The sequence below is a fragment of the Cricetulus griseus genome, chromosome 5, assembly GCF_003668045.3.
Source record: "Cricetulus griseus strain 17A/GY chromosome 5, alternate assembly CriGri-PICRH-1.0, whole genome shotgun sequence".
NCBI classification, from domain to species: domain Eukaryota; kingdom Metazoa; phylum Chordata; class Mammalia; order Rodentia; family Cricetidae; genus Cricetulus; species Cricetulus griseus.
Genome location: NC_048598.1, coordinates 103,607,709 through 103,624,221, shown reverse-complemented (window position 1 = coordinate 103,624,221; position 16,513 = coordinate 103,607,709). Strand labels below are relative to the sequence as shown.

The 16,513-nt window shown below is 45.1% G+C and overlaps 1 protein-coding gene across 1 annotated transcript in view; it reads right to left on the bottom strand.

Annotated features, from left to right (window-relative positions):
- Nucleotides 1-5,718, bottom strand: part of Lgmn (legumain) — a 33,061-nt gene extending 27,343 nt beyond the window's left edge. The window contains exon 1 of the mRNA XM_027419160.2: nucleotides 5,562-5,718. The gene's annotated coding sequence lies outside the window, so the exon portion shown is untranslated. The remainder of the gene's footprint in view (nucleotides 1-5,561) is intronic.
- Between the last annotated feature and the right edge of the window lie 10,795 nt (nucleotides 5,719-16,513).

The following is a 16,513-nucleotide window of genomic DNA, read 5'->3' as shown; positions in this document are numbered from 1 at the left end:
AGCCTTTTCAGCCTGAGGTAGAGATAAGAGCTGGTGGGCTTCTTTGCTTCTCTGATCTTCAGCTTGAACCCCAATATCTGTCTCTGGGTTTTTAATCATTCATACTACATGTTATGGTGGAAATTCCACCCAAGCCTCCCCTCCTCTATCGCCCTCCAAACCCTCAAAAAGCCAGCCAAATGATGACTCCACCCCAGAGATGCTCAAGACCACTCCTACAGAGTATTTAAATTGCCCACCTCCCCAGAAAATAGACATGTGATTTTCTGGTCTTTCTTTCCCGTCTCCTCTCTAGGAGTTAGAAGGCAATCCATTAAACATGGGCTTTTTCTAATTCGGTTTGATTTGGTTTAATTTGGATTGCTGCATCGGCAGAGAGGCTTACTGGGATGTAGAAACTTTTTGCTACACCCAACCACCACCACCCCCAAAAATTCCAGATTCTTCTGCCTACACCTTCCAAGTGTTGGGGTTACAGTGTACCAGGTATCCAGCCTTGTTTTCAGGGGCTAGGAATCAACCCCAGGCAGGGCCTCACAAGTGCTAAGCAAATGTTCTATGACTAAGCTTCATCCTCAGCCCTAATTTCTCTCTAAAACAGGACCCTCTGCTACAACACAGGGCAACCACTCCCTCTCCAGGACTACAGGATAAAGATCTCACTCTTTTGTTTTTCCTGTTGAAGACTGCTGGTAACTAGATCCTATCTCAAATGAAAACATCTTACCAGATGAGTTTATCATTTTCCTCAGCTAGGAGAATTTGTGATTTGGTGAGGAGACAGACTGAGTGTCACCAAACCTCCTCTCTAGGCCCAGCTAATTCTGGTTCCATTACTGTCTGTCTACCTATGCAAATGACTGTCAGGTGGACATGCAAATGGTTCTAATGAAGGAAGGCTACGCTGACTTCCTTTGACCCCCAAGCGACCCCACCCCCATTTCCCACTCCAACATTTCCACTCTACAGACATGGCTGCACTTGGGAGCACCCTTGGAACTGGCTATAATTCCTCAGCAAGTTAAGTGAAGCCCTTAGCATATGCTCATTTTTAAGATGTGTACAGAGATAACTTTACCTTTAAAAAAAAAGTCTCTTTTACCATTACAGAAACCTCAAGCATCTACCATACTCCTAAGCAATAGGTAGGAAGCCTCGGATGTCCAGTGACACAACCTGAGTGGATGGGTGACAACTCTTTTTTTTTGTTTTTGTTTTTTGGGTTTTTTTTGTTTTTTTGTTTTTTTTTCAAGACAGGGTTTTCTCTGTGCAGCTCTATAGACCAGGCTGGTCTCAAACTCACAGATCACCTACCTCTACCTCCCGTAGTGCTGGGATTAAAGGTATTCACCACTGCCACCCAGCCTGGTTGACAACATCTTAAGACTTTTATCTTCAATGCCTATTTGAAATTTAAATTTTTTTTTAAATCAAGATTATTATTTTTGAAACTTGGTTTCATTACAGTCTGTGGTCTTTTTCCAAAAATGACTAAAGGAAGTTTTCACGGTTATATGCTAATCTTTTTAGACTTTTTTTTTTTTTTTTTTTTTTTTAAAGAAAACCCTGGCTAGCCTGGAACTCAAAAAGATCCACTAGCCTTTCTAAGTGCTGAAACTAAAGGTGTGCACTACCACATCCAGCCTTAAAATTTGACTTTTCTATTTGACTCTGATTTTAGGGCTAGCTACATAGCCCTAGACATAGCTGTCCTGGGACTCACTATGTAGACCAGGCTGGCCTAGAGCTCACAGAGATTGGCCTACCTGACTCCAGAATGCTGGGATTAAAGCAATGTGTCACCATGCCTAGACCTGAGGTTGGACTTTTTACTGTATCTCTTTTTTTCTATTAACTTCAAGAATTTTAAACCAGGTATAGTGGTGCATACCTTTAATCCCAGCTCTCGGGAGACAGGTAGGCAGATCTCTGAGTTCGAGGCCAGCCTGGTCTACAGAGTGAGTTCCAGGACAGCTAGGGCTGTTACACAGAGAAAACCTATCTCAAAAAAACCAAAATAAATTAATAAATTAATAAAATTTTTAGAAGTACATACTAAGCCACAGAGATGTACAAAATAACAGAGCCACACTGCCCCACTCATCTTCCCCTATTACCTGAATCGTCAGCTGCTAGTCTCTTGTAAATACACTAGGTCTTCATCCTCCATAAAACAAACATTACAGATGAAATCTCCACCCTGCAGTCCCATCCTTGCCCACCTAGTGATAATCATTATTCTAAATTAGTATTTCTGACCTATTAATTCATTATACTCTTAAATAGATCTATAGCCATTCTGGAGTTTTAGGCTGCTTCCAGTTTCTTTTTTTTTTTAACTAGTTTATTTAAATTTATTTTATGTGCATTGGTGTGAAGGTGTTAGATCTCCTGGAAATGGAGTTACAGACAGTTGTGAGCTGCCACGTGGGTGCTGGTGCTGGGAATTGAACCCGGGTCCTCTGGAAGAACAGCCAGTGCTCTTAACCGCTGAGCCATCTCTCCAGCCCTGCTTCCAGTTTCTTAACCACTATAGACAATGTCACAAACACTGCAACAAACCTTCTCTAGGATATTTACAAGAACTGCATTGGGGCACGGGGGAGGGGGGCTCTGTTCTAAGACAAGATCTCTCTGTATAGCCCTGGCTGTCCTCGAATTCTAAGTAGACCAGGGTGGCCTTGAACTCACAGATCTTTCTGCCTCTCTGTCTCTCCAGTGCTGGGAATACTGGGGTTTTGAATTCACCATTTTTTGGAAGTGGCTACTTTGTTCTATGGCAGTAGTTCTCAGCCTTCCTAATGCTGCGACCCTTCAAAATACAGTTCCTCATGTTGAGGTCACCACCAACCATAAAATTATCCTATTGCTACATTGTAACTGTAATTTTGCTGCTGTTATGAATCATAATGTAAATATTTGATATGCAGGATATCTGATATGTGACCCCATCCATGGGGGGTCGAAACCCAGAGGTTGAGAACCCTGTTCTAAGACAAATAGTCATCTCATTTTCTTCCACCTTTTCTTCTGATAGCGTCGAACTTTACATTCTCTATTCTGGATACATAATTATCTAATATGGTAGGGGGTTAAATAAAAATGAGTCTTATCACATGCTTATTTAATCATTCAGATTTCAACATCCTCAATGCTGGTGACAACTTCCTCATCATAAACTGAGATTTGATTTTTGGTCTACTAAGCAACTTTCCGCAGCTTAAAAAAAATTGCATTAGAGGACCATGCAGATAATTCAGTGGGTAAGGGCACTTGCCAAGAAAGGCTGATGGCCTGATTCCCGGAACCCGGGTAAAATACTGAGTCATGCATGTGTAACCCCAGAACACCCACCCGAGGATAGAAGGACATGGGAGAATCACTCAGACACTGGAGGACCAGCTAGCCTGGAGAAAGCTGTGTCTTCTGATCCACATGAGCTGTGGAACGAGTGCAATTGTATACACACACAGCATATAGTAAAACAATTCAGAAAAAAAAAAATGCTGAAGCCAAGAGTGTTGTCCCAATCTAAAATCCCAGCATTCTAGAGGCCGAGGCAGGAGAATCACTGCAAATTAAAGATCAGCCTGGGCTACTGAACAAAACCCTGTCTCATAAAAACAACAAACGGGCGGAAGTGGCACACACCCTGAATCCCAGCACTCTGGAGGCAGAGACTAGCAGATCTCTGCGAGACCAGCCTGATCTACATAGTGAGTTACAGGACAGCCAGGGCTACATAGAAACACTGTCTCAAAAAATATAATAGAACAAAATATAATAAACAATAATAATAATAATGAGCATTCCTCCAAAGAGAGTCACAGGAAAATTCCAGAGACAAAGTTTTCACTTCAACACAGTGAAATGTGACTTTTTCTTGTTGTTGCTGTTACTAGCAACCACATCACATATACAATGGTGGACTCAGAAGATCAAGAGCCAGAATGTCCCATCACTATTGTCCCTGTAGTTGTCACAATGCTGTGACCCAACGACCACTCATGTGTCTCTGGCGATGCTGGTAACAACAAGCCACTGTGCCGCCAGTGACATATAATTATATGCCAGGCATGAGCCTTCACTAGTTAATTACTGCAGAGTCCTCCCAGTTACTATAAATAGGAAATAGTCTGTAAAACAGCAGCCAGGTTGGCTGGGCAGCAGCCTCTAGCCTCACACTTCTCATGCACAATACATTATCTCTGACCATACCTAACAGCTGGTCCAGTGAGTAACCTACACCATCCAGCTCCTGTGAAAGCCCCCCCCTCCCATGGTGTATACAGAGCAACATGGCCTACAAACAGTTCTCACTGAACACATCCCCATCAAAAAGCAATGTCCTGGGCATGATGTGGTCTACTTAACAGATCTGAATCTTCTTTCTTCCTAGCTCAGCTGTAACTCCCTTGGGGGTTATTGTGGCGCCCCTTGGTCTTCAGTGTGGCCTCCTCTAATATTTCCTACCCAAAACCACTTCAAGATAAAGAGAAATCTACACTAAAGGCCCCTCACTGGGTATTCAGGACAACATCCAAATTTCCCACCCCAGTAAAGGGCACCTGTCTCCTCCTAGATCAATTGACTCCCCACATGTAATCCCTTACTCCAAACAGACTCCACAATTCCAGGTCCAAAGCATTGTCCACAGATTTGCCTTGCTGTTTTCCAGGTATTGGGCATTTCTCCTCTGCCCCACTAGCCGCTACCCATCGCCCATCGATCCAACTTACTCCACTCCCTTCTGCACGAAGTCCTACTTCCTCCCAAATGACTATCTCCATACTTGACAAAATAAACTCATGGGAGGCATGGAGGCCCAGTCCTGTAATCCCAGCCTTCAGAAAGCTGAGGCAGGAAGGTCACTGAATTCAAAACCAACCTGGGATATATGATGAGTTTAAAGCTCTGTCTCAAAGCCAAAACCAAACAAAAGCTTACTATATAGCCCAATAAATGTTTGCTTTGCAGCCTCAGAATAAGGAATATCCAGTCGCTATAGACCACGGGGCGAGTCTCAAAACCTGACCACTCATTTTCATCTATAAAACGGAGCACGTGACATAAATTCCTAAATTGCTTGCACAAAGTAATCCTAACCCTAACAGGGGCCGGGGACCACACAAGGCTAGCTTTCACTTTCAAGGTGGATGTGAGCCATCCTGAAACCCACCAGCTCTTCTCGAAAGGAACATTTAGGGGTATTCCTATCGGGGTATTTTTGTTGTTGAGATCGGGAATTGCCCCTCTCCACCGGTGCAATGCTCCAAGTTAAAAGCATCAACAATCACGCCCAGGACGCTGCCAGACCCTGCCAGGCGCTGCCCGGCTATGGGACACCAGTGTATCGACTCCTCCTCCTACCTCAGTTTAACCTAGCCCTCCAGGGGAACCCGCCGTTTCAGCAAAACACACTCGCGACACAAACAAGCCTCTGGCTGGGTGGCCCCAGGAGGGAAACAGTACTCAGAAAGGGTTGAGGGACGGAAAGCCTATCCAGGAGCCCGTAAGTCACCTCTCACGGGACGTGGGTCCTCCCGGGGGCCCGAGATTACCTGGGCGGGTGACCGCCTTGCAGACTGCAGGACCGTGGGAACTCCGGGAATTGCGCAGCCTCAGACCAAGGACCTCCAGAGTCCGCCCCGCAGTGATTGAGCTGCGCCTCCACCGCTCCCTGCGCTCGGATATCTGCGTACCCTGATTGGTGCGGCCTCGGGGCGTGGCGTTTAAGAAAACCAATAGGAGGTGAGACTGAAGCCGGAGAGCCCGAAGGAATACGAATCCCAGAGTGCATGGGCGGGGCTTCAATGCCCTGTGGGCGTGGCCCAGGGCCCTGGTCAGGGTTAGGCCTGCTTTCCTACAATGAGCTAAGCTTGAGCTCCTAAGTGTCTGGAGACTAGAACAGTGAAGGGACTCGCGTACTCACTGGTCTCCTGGTTTGTCAGCACACTGGACCTACTGATGCTCCCCTGATGACCTCACCCCCAGGGTGTGTTGTGATTTTGTTGGTCTATCTCGACCTGTGATCACAACCCGGAGAGATGGGTGACCACTGCAACTTAACAAACAGGACACCTGACAAAATCATGGAGCTTAATGTTTTTCAAGAAGTCTGGTTCCTGAATCCCAAGATCCGAATCTGCTGTTGTGTCTCAATGTTGGGTGTCACAGTGAGCTGGAGAAAATAAAATACTGTATGTGCAAGTGTCATTAGCTGGTGCTCAGTAAATTGAATTGATGGAGTTAATGTGATAAAATCCATGCAGTCTTTCACGAGTGTATCAGGAATCAAGACTAAGATAGGGCCCCCTTCAGGGGCTTTTTCTTTGATCTCTCTCTTTCTCTCTTTCCTGGTGTGTGTGTGTGTACGTACACATTCAGGTTCGGTAGACTACTGGCCAGCGAGTGAGTTCTGGGGATCAGTCTTTGTCCTTCTCCCTAATAGTGAGATTACAAGCATGCCCCCATCACACCTGGCTTTTTTCTTTTTTAATATATGGATTCTGGAGATCAAACTCACATTTTTCACACTAGCAAAATATGTTCTTTGCCAATTGAGCTATTTCCCCAGCCCTGAGTTTTAGGGCTTTGGTGTTTCTCAGTAAATCTTAGGCCTGTCAACCCACACCAGGCCTGCTCCCTATCTTGGTTAATAAAAATGTGTAAAATCACAGCCACACCTGCCAGCTTAGTATTGTCTCTGGAGATTTTTGCAAACAAGACAGCCTTGAATAGACTATAAGGGCATCGGCATGAAGATAATGACTGACCCTTTGAAGAAAACATTTGTCAGTCCTTGGCTTTAGCTTACAGCTACATGGCCTAGGATCAAAGCTTGGAAGTGACCTTGGGGGCTTCAAGTCAGGACCCATGACTAAACATGTACCAGGCCCCTTTACATGCTTTCAGGTCTCACGCATCTCATTCAATGTATTTACCAGGAACCTTTAAGTACCACATGTTGTGAAGTGCTGATATAAATAGGATTTTGTTTCTTTAGGATTTTGTTTCTTCCTCTGGGAATTGACAGTCCAGTAGGAGATACAAAAAATGTGCTAAACCACTCCCTTTCACTCAAAATTAATGGTAGACTTTGCCTGTTTAAGCCTTAATGACTAAAGGGAAAGTGGTGACCTGTTCTGATATGCTTAGACAAAGGGCCTGGGACAGCCCCTGTGCTCTCCCTCACAGCAACAGCTGAGCTGAGTGGACCAGAAGAGCAGGCAATGTAAGTGGAAATGCAATGGGAGGAGCTACTGGGGGTTGCCAAGGTGATGGTCAGCCTTGGTGACATCAGAGAGGCCTGGGAGCACAGGTGAGCTCTGTTTTCAAGTTATCTGGATTCAGATTTCAACTCCATGACTGCTATAAGCTGCATGACCCGAGCAAGCTCTTAATCTTCTCAGTGCTGAGCTTTCCCCATACTTGGCATCAACTAAATGGTCTGTAAATATTAGCCACCACTTAGGTCCGGTGATCCCTTGGGCAGTGGTTGTAATTTGAGAATTCTAATGAGAAAAACAGGGTAGCTTGGTATGGTGGAACACACATGTAAATCCCAATGCTTAGGAGACTGAGGCAGGGGGGATTGCCCTGAGTTCAAGGCCAGCCTGGGTTACATAATTAATACCCTGTCTCAAAAAATTAAGAGAGAGGGAAGGGAGAAGGGAGGAAAAGAAGGAAGGAGAGAAGAAGGCAAGGAAGGAGGGGAGGGAGGAAGGGAGGGAGGGAGGAGGGAGGGAGGGAGGGAGGGAGGGAGGGAGGGAAACAAGGAAATCTGTGACCTTGGGAACTGCCTTCACTCTGGTAAGGTAGTGTTGAACCAAAGGAAAGCACCATTGGCTCAAGCAAGCACTAACACAGCCCCTAAGGCCGGCGGGCGCCAGACTCCCTGCAGACGCCACCCCAGAAGAATTTCTCCCAGAAAAATCCTGGTTGTGGCTCCAGCTGCCATCTTGGGGTTAGAGTTTGGTGAGACTTGATGTCAGAGTGTGGCAGCCTCCTGGCTCCCAGAGATACCAGCAGAGGGCCATTTCAGAATAGGGATTTTGTTTGGTTTGGGTTTTTTGGTTTTTCAAGACAGGCTGGTTTCAAACTCACAGAGATGCACCTGCCTCTGCCTCCAGAGTGCTGGGCCACCACCACCACCTGGCCAGAATAAGTTTTTTGAAAGACAATCAAACAGTGGGAGATTAGATGAGAGACCAAGATTAGACTTGAGCAAGAGGACCCCTAAATTCAAGGCCAGCTACACAGTGAATTCCAGGACAGTCAGGAGTACATAGAGCAGGGGCTCTCAGCTGTGGAAACCCACAGAACTCTGCCTAAGGAGATAACTAATGATGTCTTACAGGATATTTGGCCTAGGGTGTGGTTACTTGATGTTTTAGACATTAAGGAGGTAGTTACATTTGATTCTTCCTTGTATCGTGGTAAGGAAGTCTTTTGCCTCCCCCTCTTTTGATTGAGGTACAAAAGAGCTTTGAATAATAAACTTGGGGCAATAGTTCCTGGGGTTCACCAGGTACCCTCTGGACTCTATCCTGTGTTTCTATCTTTTCTTTAACACCATTAATATTTCTATCTGCCATTTCTTAATCCATACACTTCCCCCCAAGCACAAATAAGCCAGGAGGGACCCAGCTGTTGTCCTCTTCTGGATGCAGGATACAACAAGCGGCTTCTCGAGGTGAGACACAGGCAGATGTCCCACAACAAGGGCTACTACACCAACCTTCCTTTTTTAAAAAAAGATTTATTGCCGGGCACTGGTGGCGCATGCCTTTAATCCCAGCACTCGGGAGGCAGAGGCAGGCGGATCTCTGTGAGTTTGAGGCCAGCCTGGTCTCCAGAGCGAGTGCCAGGATAGGCTCCAAAGCTACACAGAGAAACCCTGTCTCAAAAAACAAAAAATAAATAAATAAAATAAAAAAGATTTACTTACTGATTTATTTGTGTACTGGTGTTTTGCCTGTATATACTCTATGTAAGGGTGTCAGTTCCCCTGGAAGTGGAGTTACAGACAGTTGATAGGAATAAAGAATAATGGGTTGGTACCTCGAGTGGCAGTATCCTAGTCCTGAGCTGAGACTCAGAGGATCTCGGTTCTGGGCAGGTGGTGGATGGCTGGAGAATGGGGAAACAGAGACCTGTAGATATGACTCATATTGAAAGTTTTACTGAAGGGAAGGCAAGAAAATAAGGTAAAGAGACAGAGACAGGACAGAAGAAAGAGGGAGACAGGAAAAGTCCTGTCTGCCCCCAAGGGAACAGCCGAAAAGAGAGCATAAGTAGGCGGTGATCTTTCTTTTAAAGGGGTCCTTTGCACCTGTGTGCAGACTATGCAATCATGGAACCTTGAGCTGACCAGGGTACTGCCTGAATGCATTCTGCCAGGTGACAGAGGCAGGCCAGCATAATGCCTTAATCCTTTGCTGGGAATTGAACCCAGGTACTTTGAAAGAACAGCCAGTGCTCTTAACTGCTGACCCATCTCTCCAGCCCACACTCAACCTTCCTAATGCTGCAACCCTTTAATACAGTTCATATTGTGGCGACCCCCAACCATAAAATCAATTTCACTACTACTTCCCAACTGTAATTCTGCTATTATGAATCATAGTGTAAATATCTGAAATTCTAGTCCTGTGAAAGGGTTGTTCAAAGGGATCTTGGCTCACATTTTGAGAACCACTGGCACAGAGAGAAACAACAACAAAAAGATTATATGAAAGCTCTGAGTTAGGGTGAGAGCGGTTTCCCTACCCCAGCACTACGGACATTTGGGAAATGAGATTCTTTGTTTTGGGGAGAGCTGTCCAGTACACCCCTCTGCCAAGTTGTGACAAACAAAAAATGTCTACAGATGCTACCAAAAACTGTCTAAGAGAGGCAAAACACACACACACACACACACACACACACACACACACACACACACACACACAAACACATCGATCCACCCTGTTTAAACCCACCAATCTAGTAGAGAGGGGGCTGAATATACTCAGCACGCATGCATTTAGTCATTCATTCTGTCTGAGCTGACTGTCGAAGGTCCAACTGGTTCCAGACTGGCTGGATCTCAATCCCAGCTCTAGGACTTCCTGCTGTGCAAACCTCAAGCAATCATTGCTGCTCATTGAGCTCCAGGTTCTGCATTTGTGGCATAGCAATGTCAGTCACAGCGCTCTGCTTTAACCCCCAAGGGACAGTACGGTCTTTAATATATGGTCTCTAAAAGTTCAGAACCCAGGCCTACACAGAGAAACTCTTGTCTCAGAAGAAAGGAAGAAAAAAAGTTCAGAACCCAGCCAGGAGACAGAGGCAGGATGTTCTCTGTGAGTTCGAGGCCGGCCTGGTCTGCATAGTGAGTTCCAGGATAGCCAGGGCTATACAGAGAAACCCTGCCTCAACAAACCAGAGACAGAGAGAACCAAACTACAAGCTCCCAAGAGTTGACCCCTGACCTCCACACACGTGCTGTAGTACACAAACACATACTCTAAATAAATGTAATTTTAAATTTTTCCAAAAATTCTATAGCTTATAAAGGTTTTCTGCTTTAGAAGCACAGAGAAGACATATGTAATGAAAACCTTAGGACAGGATCTAGCACTGTGTGAACGAATTACAAATTATACGACAGAGCCAAGCGCACTTAGCCTGAGCCCTCAAGATCCATAATCAATTCTTCCCACCACACTGTAGTGACTGCTACAGTTTGACTAATGCCCCTGAAAGGTCCTCTGCTACACCGTATTTCCCAGTGCAACAGTGTGAGAGGTGAAGACATTGAAGAGGTCTGTAGGCAGCAGGGCGGGGGTGGCACACACCTTTGTTCTCAGCACTTGGAGGCAGAGGCAGGCCCATCTCTGTGAGCTGGAAAGCAGCTTGCTCTCCAGAGCTAGTTCCAGGACAGTCAGGACTACATAGAGAAACCCTGTCTTGAAAAAAAAGTAGGGGGGGGGCAGGCTGGAGAGATGGCTCAGCAGTTAAGAGCACTGACTGCTCTTCCAGAGGACCTGGGTTCAATTCCCAGCACCTACATGGCAGTTCAGAACTGTCTGTAACTGCAGTTCCAGGGGATCTGACACCCTCACACATATATGCAGGCAAAACACCAATGCACATAAAATATAAGAATAAATAAATCATTTAAAAAAAGAAAAGCAAAGAGGTATGTAGGTTGCAGACCTATAGTGTGGAGATTTCTGCTCTTCTCTTAGGAGTGAGTTAGTTCTCATGGGAGGAGGCTAGTAATCTTGAGACAGATTGCCACAAGAATTTGACTTCCTTGGCTTTGTCTTGCTTCACTTAATACCACATGAGTTCTTCTTCCCTTCCACCATGTCCCAAGATAGCTCAAGGCCCTCACCAGAAGCCAAGCCACAAACCAAGATAAACCTCTACTCTACTTGTCTGCTGGTCTCTAAGTCAGTTTCCCTGGGGGGGGGGATATTTGCGCTCTCTCTCTCTGTCACACACACACACACACACACACACACACACACACACACACACAGGCACACACATTTTTAAAGACACGGTTTGTTTGTATTTAGCCCTGGCTGTCCTGGAACTCACTATGTAGACCTGGCTGGCCTCAAACTCAGAGATTAGCTTGCCTCTGCCTCCTGAATGCTGGGGCTAAAGGCGTGTGCCACCACTGCCAGGCTGACTCTCAGGGAAACTTAATAGTATCTTCTCCTGTCTTTACTTATTTTTATTTATTTAGTTGGTTTATTTATTTACTTACTTACTTACTTTTAGTTTTAGTTTTTGAGACAGGATCTCACTATGTAGCTCTGGCTGGCTTTGAACTCACAGAGAACTGTCTGCCTGCTGTCTACTAAGTGTTCGAATTAAAGACATGTACCACCATACCCGGTGTGTTTTCTTCTCTTGCTCCCAACTTCCTTTGTCATTATCCCTATCAAGTACTATATGTCTTTTCTATTCATTGTTTTACAATGTGGTGGTTACATGCAACATAAAAATTTCCATTTAGCCCCCCCTTTTTTTTTTTCATTTAGAGTTTTAAAAAAGTAATGTGCACCTACATGTAGGTGTATGGGGGTGTCCAAAAGAGCCTGAAGAGGGAGTAGGAGCTCATAGAACTGGAGTTACAGGAAGTTGGATCTGCCTTTGCGGGTGCTGTGAACTGAACTCAGCTCCTCTGAGGAGCAGCAAGCTCTCTTAACAGCTGCACCATCTCTCCAGACCCCTCCCCTATTATACCCATTTTAAATGTGTGCTCACCGGCATCAGTGACACCCACATGCTCATGCTACCATCACCACTATTTGCAAACCTTCATATCACAGTCTCCAACACAAAGCATCCCTCCAGGAACAGTGGGTGGTGCTGATACCCTCTGATCCCAGGTTCTCCTTGTGACTTCATTTCCTGCCATTTCACAACTGGCCCAGCCCCAGCCTTTGCCCCTCTGCAGCCAGTTCCCAACCTTTGTATCTGTGCAGTCAGTTCCCAACAAGCCCTTCCTCTTCCTCTTGCAGCTGGTTTCTATGGTCATGGGGGCAACCCCACCCCGAAAGCATTGGTTTTGAGATAGCTGACTTACAATAACCTATGTGCCTTTCTTGAGTTAGCCTTCTACCCAGCTTTAGTATCCAAATTGGTAGCAAATAGCTATAATGCCAACTCTAGGAAGGCTGAAGGCAACTACCACATATTTGAGGTCAACTTGAGTTGAGTTCCAGAATAGCCTAGAACAGGCTCTGCCTTAAAAATAAAAAAGAAGGTGCTGGAGAGATGGCTTAAGTGGTTAAGTGCACTGGCTACTAATCTTCCAGAGGACACATGTTCCATTCCGAGTGGCAGCTCACAACTGTCTGTAACTCTAGTTCCATGGGACCTGACACCCTCATACAGACATACATGCTGGCAAAGTACCAATGCACATAAAAATTAAAACGCCTTTAATCCCAGCACTCGGGAGGCAGAGGCAGGTGTATGGATCTCTGTGAGTTCAAGGCCAGCCTGGTCTACAGTGTGAGTACCAGGAAAGCCTCCAAAGCTACAGAGAAACCCTGTCTCAAAAAAAAACAAAAAAGGAAAGAAATGTAAAAGGGATGGAGGGAGGGGCTGGGGATATAGACATCTGGGAAAATGCTGCCTTGAACATGTGAAGCCCTGAGTCTGATTCCCCAGCACAGGGATAGGGAGAGAGAGAAGGAGGGAAGGAAGGAGAGGGAAGGGGAAGAGGGAGAGAGTAACTAAATTTGTTAGTTTCCAACTAGCTAGCTTGATGGCTAGCACTCAACTATTTTCTAAGCCCTCAAACCTGAAATAGTAACTATTATCACATAGTAGGTGCTTAGTAAAAAAAATATATTAATTGAATTAAACAAACAGGCATGGCTTCCTACGCCTATAATCTGGACACTTAAGAGATGGAGGCAGGAAATCAATAATTTAAAGGCCAGCCTAGCCTATATGAGACCTTATCTCAAAAAAAAACTAACTAAATAAATTGTGTTATAAGGCTGGGGATGCAATTCGATGGTAAAGTCTTTGTCAAAGGGCTGACATGGGATAATAAAGGCAAGTAGTTTTCTATATATACTTAACTCAGTGGTAGGCTGTATTCTGGGTGCCCTCCAGTAACTCTCACCATTAGGTCCTCACCATTGAAACCTCTGAATAGAGAGAACCAGGCTCCTGCCATTATGTCCAGTGGCAAAAAGTGACCAGTAGGGCAGTGCACTCTTTAAAGGAGGAGAATATTTAGTGGGCAGTAGTAAAAAGGTTTGATGTTGCCTTGATGAGGGAACCGCCAGGCACATGCAAACAGACATGAAGAGCTAAAAGCATCCCCTACTACACCTTGGAAATGGGGACATCAGTCCTACAACCTTGGGAAACGAAGGAATTCAGTCAACAACACAAAGGGAATTGAGAGGTGGCTCTTTCCCAGATCTTCCAGGGAAGATGCTAAGCCGTGACCAAAGAAAAACAGCAGCCAGGTGTGAACTCTAAGTCCATTTTGCAGGTAAATGAATAGACTTGCCTTAAAAGTCAAAGCCATACCTAGTGGCCAGCCTGATCTACAGAGTAAGTTCCAGGACAGCCAGTACTACAGAGGGATCTTGTCTCAAAAAGAAAGAAAAAAATCTTAAAAGTCAATGAGAGCAAGAGAATGAATGAATCTTGTCATCTGATCAAGTAAATTTGGGTTTCTGTTTTAGACTGATCTGGTTTGACTCCTGGTCTCATTGCTTGCCTGTTAGACACACTTGTCTACATGATGGAAACAAAGATTAACTCTTCTGAACTGCTTAGTCATTGTCCTGTTTCTTCTTCATTCATCCCCCTTTCCCGTCCTGAGCATACCTCACTGTCAGCTTCAAATTCCACACAGCAGCCAGAGTGTTTATTTGGTTTGTTTGTTTGGTTTTGGTATTTTTGAGACAGGGTTTCTCTGTAGCTTTGGAGCCTGTTCTGGAACTCACTCTGTAGCCAGGCTGGCCTCAAACTCAGAGACCCACCTGCCTCTGCTTCCCAAGTGCTGAGATTAAAGGTGTGCGACACCTGGCCAGAGCCACATTTTTAAAAGTTTAACTACACTTACTTATTTATATGTTATTACATGCTATAGCAGGCATTTGAAGGTCGGGGACAGGGGTTGGTTCTCTCTTCCCACCATGTGGATCAGCCATCAGGCTTGACAGCAGCCGCCTTTTTCTGAGGAGCCGTCTCTCCATCCCTAGAATCACATTTTTTAATATTCAGATTAATTATCTGCCCAAGTCATGGCTTCCTGGGGCCTCTGAGGCCTCCGTGTCCTCCTTCCCAGCTTCCTCTGTCACTGCTCTCTATCTGCTGGCTCCCACCCACCCAGCCAAATCCACCTCTTAACTGAAATTCAAAAGTACCAAATTCTTCCTGCCTGAGGCCCACCCTTGGACTTTTTCCTAAATAGAGGCTCTTAAAACCAAATCCCCAAGGTTTTGTTAATCCCAACATCGAGAATAAAACCCCTACCACAATTTGAGGCAAATTTGAAACAAACCTGATTTTTATTAGGGTGCACCCAAGAGCTGACTAGCAACTGCCTCCTAAATTGGGTTAAAGAGAACAACCCCAAATTCACCTCCTGGGTCTGTTTTATGAAGTAAAATTGGGAGTAATTTTATAGAATGTAGACAGCAGAGAAATAAGGAAATAAAAAGTTCTAAAAACTCATGTGATCACCCACCATGTGATTAGGAGGAGTTAGGGAGAGTTGGGGAGGGTCAGGGCCAGGGTATTCTCAAAAACAAATCAAGGGCATGGGTTGGGGAATATCAGGTTCCAGGAAACAGAGCTACTTAACCCTCACAGTCAATAGAAACTTATTTTTAAAAATACAGTATAATGTCTCCTGCCCTTAAAATGGAGTCAGATTGGTTCCTCGTTCTGTTTGCTTATTAGTGTGTGCTGTAGAATATAAAGAATACAGAAAAATGTATAAAATATATTTGTTGTGAGAAAATTCCTAAAAAGAAGCTATGTCTGGCTGAGAACAAAAAGCTCCTGGAAGGAGTTTCTGTCTGCAGAGACTGATGGACCAGTTGGAATTCAGTTCCGTGGAGACTTTGGACTTTTACAGGTTCAGAGGCTAATTACTTAATCTTTCGCTAGTTTTAGCCTCTGGAACAGCCATGCCTTGCCCTACTCTGTATCTGAACTAATGTCTCATGAGAGTAAATAAAAACCTCTTAGAAGCTATGATCTTAGCAGGACACTCTAGCTTCTCTCAATCCAAGAGTTAAGGATCCATCAGGCCGTACCTTGGGCCTATTGAATCTGCTCCCTTCCTCTCGATGTACCTGCCTTTCTGGTGAACTCACCAATGTGTTTTAAACTTGTCTTTGACTGTCTTTGTTCTATAAAACTATTTAAAAAAAAAAAAAAAAAAAGCCTATGACACTGCTTCCTCGTTGGGACATGGAATTTCGAAAGCCATGGTCATTGGAAATGGCTCCAGAATAGACCGTCTCTCATCTTTTTTTTTTGGTTTTTCGAGACAGGGTTTCTCTGTGTAGCTTTGGAGCCTATCCTGGCTCTCACTCTGGAGACCAGGCTGGCCTCGAACTCACAGAGATCCGCCTGCCTCTGCCTCCCGAGTGCTGGGATTAAAGGCCTGCGCCACCAACGCCCAGCCTGTCTCTTATCTTTAAGATAAGAGCCGTAAGCCAGGCAGAGTTCCAGGACAGACAGACCTGTTACACAGGGAAACCCTGGGAGGTGGGGGGTGGGGGCTAGGGCTGAGGTGGGAGGATTCTGAGTTCAAGCTAACTCTGAATATTTACAGAGACCCGGTTTCAAAAACTTGTAGCTGAATAACCTCATCTACTCGATACCTGGCTCAGAAACTAAAATAACCATTGGCTCCTCAGAAGCCCCTTGGGCTCGAGCTCAGTCACAGTTGCTTCCCACACTACGGAGACTGATCTCTTTGCTTTTCTTCTTGTATGCAAACATGAATCTGTATACATATCCA